The sequence below is a fragment of the Curcuma longa genome, chromosome 3, assembly GCF_044706935.1.
Source record: "Curcuma longa cultivar G26 ecotype Majalengka, Jawa Barat chromosome 3, ITB_CL_G26_1.1, whole genome shotgun sequence".
NCBI classification, from domain to species: domain Eukaryota; kingdom Viridiplantae; phylum Streptophyta; class Magnoliopsida; order Zingiberales; family Zingiberaceae; genus Curcuma; species Curcuma longa.
In genome coordinates this window covers 17,422,503-17,431,755 of record NC_133863.1, presented here as the reverse complement: position 1 = coordinate 17,431,755, position 9,253 = coordinate 17,422,503, and the positions used below count along the sequence as shown (strand labels likewise).

Sequence of the window (9,253 nt, the reverse complement as noted above, 5' to 3'; positions counted from 1 at the left end):
TGAACAATATCTAGACTCTCCTTCAATTTACTCCTTTAATAATTCATGCTTTGGAATCAATTGTGAAGTATTTCAAATCAATTTAATTTTTTAATAAATTTTAAATATCAAATAAATTGGTATATAAATAGAATCAAAATTATCAATTTAATTTCTTTTAGTTCCTATTAAATCAAACTTTCATCTACATATAGTTTTCTATTATTATATTTTATTAATTTATAAATTTTATAGATGAAATCTTATTATAAAATATAGTACCTCCTAGAACACAGAACAGATGGTGGATATATAGTATTGTTGGTATAATAGTTGTTAGATATTGGTGACCTAAATTCCGTGTAATCCGATATGAAAAGGTCGCGGTGCGACATATATGGTGAAAATCAAATTATGACAGATCTAAGGCCGATATGGATCAAATCAAATTATGACAGATCTACGGCTGATATGGATTGTTCCTTATTATAAAAGCTTATTATTGTTAGGGTTTTCAAGAAGAATTGTAAAAACACAAAGATTATGTGTCGTCATTGTATTCCATCTTTTGATAGTGAATTTTCTCTCCTCTGCCCGTGGTTTTTTACCCGTAAAGGATTTTTCACGTAAATCTGTGTGTGCTCTTTATTTTCTTGTTGTCTATTCTTACCGTAATCTCGTAACAAGTGGTATCAGAGCGAAGTTCATTTTGATTTTGTGGTTTTCAATCGAGATTAATGGCAACGATAACCATGAAGTATGATATTCCTCTTTTAAATCGCAACACCAGATTTACGCTGTGGCAAGTTAAGATGCGAGCGGTGCTGGCGCATCTGGACTTGGACGATGCGCTGTTAGGATTTGACAAGATGCCCTCGACATGGACAAAGGAGGAAAAGGAACGTAAGGATCGAAAAGCCCTATCTCGGATTTACCTTCATTTATCGAATGAGATTTTGCAGAATGTTTTGAAGGAGAAATCCGCTGTCATGTTGTGGTTGAAACTGGAGCAGTTGTGTATGACAAAAAGTCTTACGAGCAAACTGGACCTGAAACAACGTTTGTATTCTCATTGCATGGCAGAAGGTACGTCGTTAAGAGATCACTTGACTGTGTTTAAGGAAATCGTCTCTGATCTAGAGGCTTTGGAGGTAAAATATGACAATGAAGATTTAGCATTGATCTTGTTGTGTTCGTTACCCTCGTCATATACAACTTTCAGAGATACAATTTTATATAGTCGTGATACTCTTACTTTGGATGAAGTTTATGATTCATTATTTTCTAAAGAGAAGATGAAACAGCTTGTCGGAGGATCTGAGGCTCAGGGTGAGGGTCTTATTATTCGAAGTAGGATCCAAGAGAGAAGTTTTGGTGGTAATATGAGGAGCAGATCAAAATCCAGAAATAGAGATAAAATTTATAATTACTGTAAGAAGAAGGGCCACATCAAATCAGAATGTTACAAGCTACAGAATAAAAATAAAAGAGCTGATGAAAATTCGAAGGGAAAACAACCAGAGAAGTCTGGTGAAGCTGATGTTGCTGAAAATTACAGTGATGGTGAACTCCTCGTTGCATCTGATGTTGATTCGAAGCAAAGTGAAGAGTGGATTCTTGATTCTGGTTGCACGTTTCATATGTGTCCCAATTGGGATTGATTTTCATCATATGAAACGGTTTCGAGAGGTGCTGTATTGATGGGCAATAATGCATCCTGCAGAATTGCTGATATTGGTACGGTCAGAATTAAGATGTTTGATGGCGCTATTCGGACACTTGGTGATGTGAAGCACGTCCCTGACATGAAGAGAAATATGATCTCTTTGAGTACTCTTGATTCTAAAGGGTACAAGTACATTGGTGAAGGTGGAGTTGTGAAGGTCAGTAAAGGGTCTCTCGTTGTGATGAAGGGGCTGAGGAAAACCACCAGTTTATATGTTCTGCAGGGATCCACAATTATTGATGATGTTACCGTCGCTAGTTCTTCTATGTCTGATTCTGATGTTACTAGGCTTTGGCATATGCGTTTAGGTCATATGAGTGAGAATGGCATGGTCGAATTGAGCAAGAGAGGACTTCTTGATGGTCAAAGTATTACAAAGCTGAAGTTCTGCGAGCACTGTATTTTTGGCAAGCAAAAAAGAGTTAAGTTCTCAACTGGCATTCATAACATAAAGGGTACGCTAGACTACATTCACTCTGATTTGTGGGGGCCTTCTAGAGTACCATCTAAAGGTGGTGCGCTTTACATGTTGATTATTATTGATGATTTCTCCAGGAAGGTTTGGACATTTTTTTTGAAACAAAAGAGTGATGTTTTTTCTACCTTCAAGGAGTGGAAGGTCATGATTGAGAAGCAGACAGGGAGACAAGTGAAGCATCTCCGAACTGATAATGGTTTGGAGTTTTGTTCTGATGAGTTTAATGTCTTATGCAGATCTGAAGGTATTGTGAGGCATCATACAGTTCGGCATAATCGTCAACAAAATGGTGTAGCAGAAAGGATGAATAGGACTTTGATGGAGAAGGTGCGGTGTATGCTCCTTAATGCTGAGTTACCAAAGTCTTTTTGGGCCGAAGCCGCTGCATAGGGTTCGGAAGGAAGTAAAAGAAAAAAACCGGGTTAAGAATCGCTAATTAGCGATCGAACTCATGTTCGGTCGCTAATTAGCGATCGAACCATATATTAGTTGCTAATTAGCGATCGAACTTCGGTTCGATCGCTAAATATTAACGACCGAATATAATTTCGATCGCTACATTCTTCCCTTATCGTCCGGTTCAAAAAATACCGACCCAATTAAATTTTGGTTATTGAAATAGCGACTGAATTTTAACTTCAGTCGCAAATTTGTGACCAAAAAATTTTCGGTCGCTAAATAGCGACTGAAATGTAAATTTAGTCGCTATTTTAGCGATCGAAAAATTTTCGATTGCTAAATCCGTCGCTAATCGTGGGTTTTTTGTAGTGTTCACTACAACCATTTTTTGCTGCCATATGTAATGGTGTTTCACCATACTGCAACAAATAGGTACAAGGGATGCCAGTTAACAATCAGACAGGAGAATATATTTACCAAAGTTAACACTGGTAAGAGTGGATTATTTGCTTCAGCCTACCATCTTTGCCTCTAACTCAACTTTCTCAAGACCTTTCCACTCCAGAAGGTATTTTACAATTCTGGTATTGTTATATCCGGCTGCCACATGAAGAGGGGTTTGTGACATCTACAATTAATAGTTGGCGGAATTAATAATGTTGTTAGATTGACAAAGTGGAGAGATCGGTCAGAGGAGAGAAAGAGACGCAGCGAAGAGATCGGGACTTTAGGGTTCGGGAGGAAATAAAGGAAAAAAATCGGGTTAACAATCGCTAATTAGCGACCGAACTCAGGTTCGGTCGCTAATTAGCGATCGAACCATATATCGGTCGCAAATTAGTGACCAAACTCCGGTTCGGTCGTTAAATAGCGACTGAATTTTAACTTCGGTCATAAATTTGTGATCGAAAAAATTTCGATCGCTAAATCCGTCGCTAATCATGGGTTTTTTGTAGTGTTCACTACAACCATTTTTTGCTGCCATATGTAATGATGTTTCACCATACTGCAACAAATAGGTACAAGGGATGCCAGTTAACAATCAGACAGGAGAATATATTTACCAAAGTTAACACTGGTAAGAGTGGATTATTTGCTTCAGCCTACCATGTTCTTTGCCTCTAACTCAACTTTCTCAAGACCTTTCCACTCCAAAAGGTATTTTACAATTCTGGTATTGTTATATCCGGCTGCCACATGAAGAGGGGTTTGTGACATCTACAATTAATAGTTGGCGGAATTAATAATGTTGTTAGATTGACATAGTGGAGAGATCGGCCAGAGTAGAGACAGAGACGCAGCGGAGAGACACAGCGAAGAGATTGGGACTTTAGGGTTCGGGAGGAAGTAAAGGAAAAAAAATCAAGTTAACAATCGCTAATTAGCGACCGAACCATATATCGGTCGCTAATTAGCAATCGAACTCCGGTTCGGTCGCTAAATATTAACGACCGAATATAATTTCGATCGCTAAATTCTTCTCTTATTGTCCGGTTCAAAAAATACCGATCCAATTAAATTTCAGTCGCTGAAATAACAACTAAATTTACATTTCGGTTGCTAAATAGCGACTGAATTTTAACTTCGATCGTAAATTTGTGACCGAAAAATTTTCGGCCGCTAAATAGCGACCGAATTTACAATTCGGTCGCTAAATAGCGATCGAATAAATTCAGTCGCTAAATAGCGACTGAAATGTAAATTCAGTCGTTATTTTAGCGATCGAAAAATTTTCAGTCGCTAAATCTGTCGCTAATCGTTGATTTTTTTTGTAGTGTTCACTCCAACCATTTTTTGCTGCCATATGTAATGGTGTTTCACCATATTGCAACAAATAGGTACAAGGGATGCCAGTTAACAATCAGACAGGAGAATATATTTCCACAGTTAACACTGGTAAGAGTGGATTATTTGCTTCAGCCTACCTTGTTCTTTGCCTCTAACTCAACTTTCTCAAGACCTTTCCACTCTAGAATGTATTTTACAATTCTGGTATTGTTATATCCGGTTGCCACATGAAGAGGGGTTTGTGACATCTACAAATAATAGTTGGCGGAATTAATAATGTTGTTAGATTAACATAGTGGAGAGATCGGCCAGAGGAGAGACAGAGACGCAGCGGAGAGACGCAGCGAAGAGATCGGGACTTTAGGGTTCGGGAGGAAGTAAAGGAAAAAAATTGGGTTAACAATCGCTAATTAGCGACCGAACTCAGGTTCGGTCGCTAAATATTAACGATCGAATATAATTTCGATCGCTAAATTCTTCCCTTATTGTCCGGTTCAAAAAATACCGATCCAATTAAATTTCGGTCGCTGAAATAGCGATTAAATTTACATTTCGATCGCTAAATAGCAATTGAATTTTAACTTCGATCGTAAATTTATGACCGAAAAATTTTTGATCGCTAAATAGCGACCGAATAAATTCAGTCGCTAAATAATGACTGAAATGTAAATTCAGTCGCTATTTTAGCGACCGAAAAATTTTTGGTCGCTAAATCTGTCGCTAATCATGGGTTTTTTTGTAGTGTTCACTACAACCATTTTTTGCTACCATATGTAATGGTGTTTCACCATACTGCAACAAATAGGTACAAGGGATGCAGTTAACAATCAGACAGGAGAATATATTTACCAAAGTTAACACTGGTAAGAGTGGATTATTTGCTTCAGCCTACCATGTTCTTTGCCTCTAACTCAACTTTCTCAAGACCTTTCCACTCCAGAAGGTATTTTACAATTCTGGTATTGTTATATCTGGCTGCCACATGAAGAGGGGTTTGTGACATCTACAATTAATGGTTGGCGGAATTAATAATGCTGTTAGATTGTGATATAGTGGAGAGATCAGCCAGAGGAGAGACAGACACGCAGCGGAGAGACGCAGCGAAGAGATCGGGACTTTAGGGTTCGACAGGAAGTAAAGGAAAAAAAAACTGGGTTAACAATCGCTAATTAGCGATCGAACTCAGGTTCGGTCGCTAATTAGCGATCGAACCTCAGGTTCGGTCGCTAATTAGCGACCGAACCATATATCGGTCGCTAATAAGCGACTGAACTCCGGTTCGATCGCTAAATATTAACGATCGAATATAATTTCGATCGCTAAATTCTTCCCTTATTGTCCGGTTCAAAAAATACCGACCCAATTAAATTTCGATCGCCGAAATAGTGACTAAATTTACATTTCGATCGCTAAATAGCGATTGAATTTTAACTTTGATCGCAAATTTGTGATCGAAAAATTTTCGGTCGCTAAATAGCGATCGAATTTACAATTCGATCATTAAATAGAGATCGAATAAATTCAGTCGCTAAATAGCGACTAAAATGTAAATTCAGTCGCTATTTTAGCGACCGAAAAATTTTCGGTCGCTAAATTTGTCGCTAATCGTGAGTTTTTTTGTAGTGTTCACTACAACCATTTTTTGCTGCCATATGTAATGGTGTTTCACCATACTGCAACAAATAGGTTCAAGGGATGCTAGTTAACAATCAGACAGGAGAATATATTTACCAAAGTTAACACTGGTAAGAGTGGATTATTTGCTTGAGCCTACCATGTTCTTTGCCTTTAACTCTATTTGCTCAAGCAATAAGAAGTTTGATACTCCTGATCCACGCTTTTCTTAGAAAAAACATTATATTGCCTTCATTGATAATAGCTAAAAATGTTGGACGTATGTTATTATTCCAATACCCCGAGTGGTATGAGGATTTTAAGGACTGGAAGAGTGAAATGCATGTTAAATGTATGTATAATGATATTCCACTATCAGAAACAGAATTTCCTCAAGATTGGTTAACAGATGGTCTTCAGGTAAAAATTCTATTTCCTTTCCGTTTAAAACCTTGGCGAAGATAACTTTCTCAAGACCTTTCCACTCCAGAAGGTACTTTACAATTCTGGTATTGTTATATCCGGCTGCCACATGAAAAGGGGTTTGTGACATCTACAATTAATAGTTGGCGGAATTAATAATGTTGTTAGATTGACATAGTGGAGAGATCGGCCAGAGGAGAGACAGAGACGCAGTGGGGAGACGCAGCGAAGAGAACGGGACTTTAGGGTTCGGGAGGAAGTAAAGGAAAAAAAATGGGTTAACAATCGCTAATTAGCGACCGAACCATATATCGGTCGCTAATTAGCGATCGAACTCCGGTTCGATCGCTAAATATTAACGATCGAATATAATTTCGATCGCTAAATTCTTCCCTTATTTTCTGGTTCAAAAAATACCGATCCAATTAAATTTCGGTCGCTGAAATAGCGATAAATTTACATTTCGATCGCTAAATAGCGACTGAATTTTAACTTCGATCGTAAATTTGTAATCAAAAAATTTTTGGTCACTAAATAGTGATCGATTTTACAATTCGGTCGCTAAATAACGACTGAAATGTAAATTCAGTCGCTATTTTAGCGACCGAAAAATTTTCGATCGCTAAATCTGTCGCTAATCGTGGGTTTTTTTTGTAGTGTTCACTACAACCATTTTTTGTTGTCATATGTAATGGTGTTTCACCATACTGCAACAAATAGGTACAAGGGATGCTAGTTAACAATCAGATAGGAGAATATATTTACCCAAGTTAACACTGGTAAGAGTGGATTATTTGCTTCAGCCTACCATGTTCTTTGCCTCTAACTCAACTTTCTCAAGACCTTTCCACTCCAGAAGGTATTTTACAATTCTGGTATTGTTATATCCGGCTGCCACATGAAGAGGGGTTTGTGACATCTACAATTAAAAGTTGGCGGAATTAATAATGTTGTTAGATTGACATAGTGGAGAGATCGGCCAGAGGAGAGACAGAGACGCAGCGGAGAGATGCAGCGAAGAGATCGGGATTTTAGGGTTCGGGAGGAAGTAAAGGAAAAAAATCGGGTTAACAATCGCTAATTAGCGATCGAACTCAGGTTCGGTCGCTAATTAGCGATCGAACCATATATCGGTCGCTAATAAGCGATCGAACTCCGGTTCGGTCGCTAAATATTAACGATCGAATATAATTTCGATCGCTAAATTCTTCCTTTATTGTCCGGTTCAAAAAATACCGACCCAATAAAATTTCGGTCGCTGAAATAGTGACTAAATTTACATTTCGATCGCTAAATAGCGACTGAATTTTAAATTCGATCGCAAATTTGTGATCAAAAAATTTTTGGTCGCTAAATAGCGTCTGAAATGTAAATTCAGTCGCTATTTTAGCGACCGAAAAATTTTCGATCGCTAAATCTGTCGCTAATCGTGAGTTTTTTGTAGTGTTCACTACAACCATTTTTTGCTACCATATGTAATGGTGTTTCACCATACTGCAACAAATAGGTACAAGGGATGTCAGTTAATAATCAGACAAGAGAATATATTTACCAAAGTTAACACTGGTAAGAGTGGATTATTTGCTTCAGCCTACCATGTTCTTTGCCTCTAACTCAACTTTCTCAAGACCTTTCCACTCCAGAAGGTATTTTACAATTCTGGTATTGTTATATTCGGCTGCCACATGAAGTGGGGTTTGTGACATCTACAATTAATAGTTGGCGGAATTAATAATGTTGTTAGATTGACATAGTGGAGAAATCGGCCAGAGGAGAGACAGAGACGCAGCGAAGAGATTGGGACTTTAGGGTTCGGGAGGAAGTAAACGAAAAAAACCAGGTTAACAATCGCTAATTAGCGATCGAACTTAGGTTTGGTCGCTAATTAGCGACCGAACCATCTATATATCGGTCGCAAATTAGTGACCAAACTCCGGTTCGATCGCTAAATATTAACGATCGAATATAATTTTGATTGCTAAATTCTTCCCTTATTGTCCGGTTCAAAAAATACCGATCCAATTAAATTTTGATCGCTGAAATAACGATTAAATTTACATTTCGATCGCTAAATAGCGACTGAATTTTAACTTCGATCGTAAATTTGTGATCGAAAAATTTTCGACCGCTAAATAGCGACTAAATTTACAATTCGGTCGCTAAATAGCGATCGAATAAATTCAGTCGCTAAATAGCGACTGAAATGTAAATTCAGTTGCTATTTTAGCGACCAAAAAATTTTCGATCGCTAAATCTGTCGCTAATCGTGAGTTTTTTGTAGTGTTCACTATAACCATTTTTTGCTGTCATATGTAATGGTGTTTCACCATACTGCAACAAATTGGTACAAGGGATGCCAGTTAACAATCAGACAGGAGAATATATTTACCAAAGTTAACATTGGTAAGAGTGGATTATTTGCTTCAGCCGTCCATGTTCTTTGCCTCTAACTCAACTTTCTCAAGACCTTTCCACTCCAGAAGGTATTTTACAATTCTAGTATTGTTATATCCGGCTGTCACATGAAGAGAGGTTTGTGACATCTACAATTAATAGTTGGCGGAATTGATAATGTTGTTAGATTGACATGTTGGTGCAAGATGCACTAAGATCTTGCCTAGTGTTTCGATGTTTGACAATACACCTAAGTCTGGTCAGTTTGACCAAGGGTTGATCCAAACAGGACCTGATGTTTGGGTGTGTGGAAGTGAGCAAGAAGGCCTAGTCGGTTAGACTAGGCAAGGGAAGTCCTGAACTGGATGATCGGGCAAGGGAAGTCCTGGTGAGTGAAGCTGGGCAAGAGAAAGTCCTAGTTGTAGGCTAAGCAAAGGGAAGTCCTGATTTGG

General features: G+C 38.0%; 1 protein-coding gene across 1 annotated transcript in view; it reads right to left on the bottom strand.

Moving 5' to 3' along the window:
• Positions 1-3,816, bottom strand: part of LOC141824694 (protein CfxQ homolog) — a 34,846-nt gene extending 31,030 nt beyond the window's left edge. Inside the window, exon 1 of the mRNA XM_074712024.1 lies at positions 3,690-3,816. The gene's annotated coding sequence lies outside the window, so the exon portion shown is untranslated. The remainder of the gene's footprint in view (positions 1-3,689) is intronic.
• Positions 3,817-9,253: the final 5,437 nt, after the last annotated feature.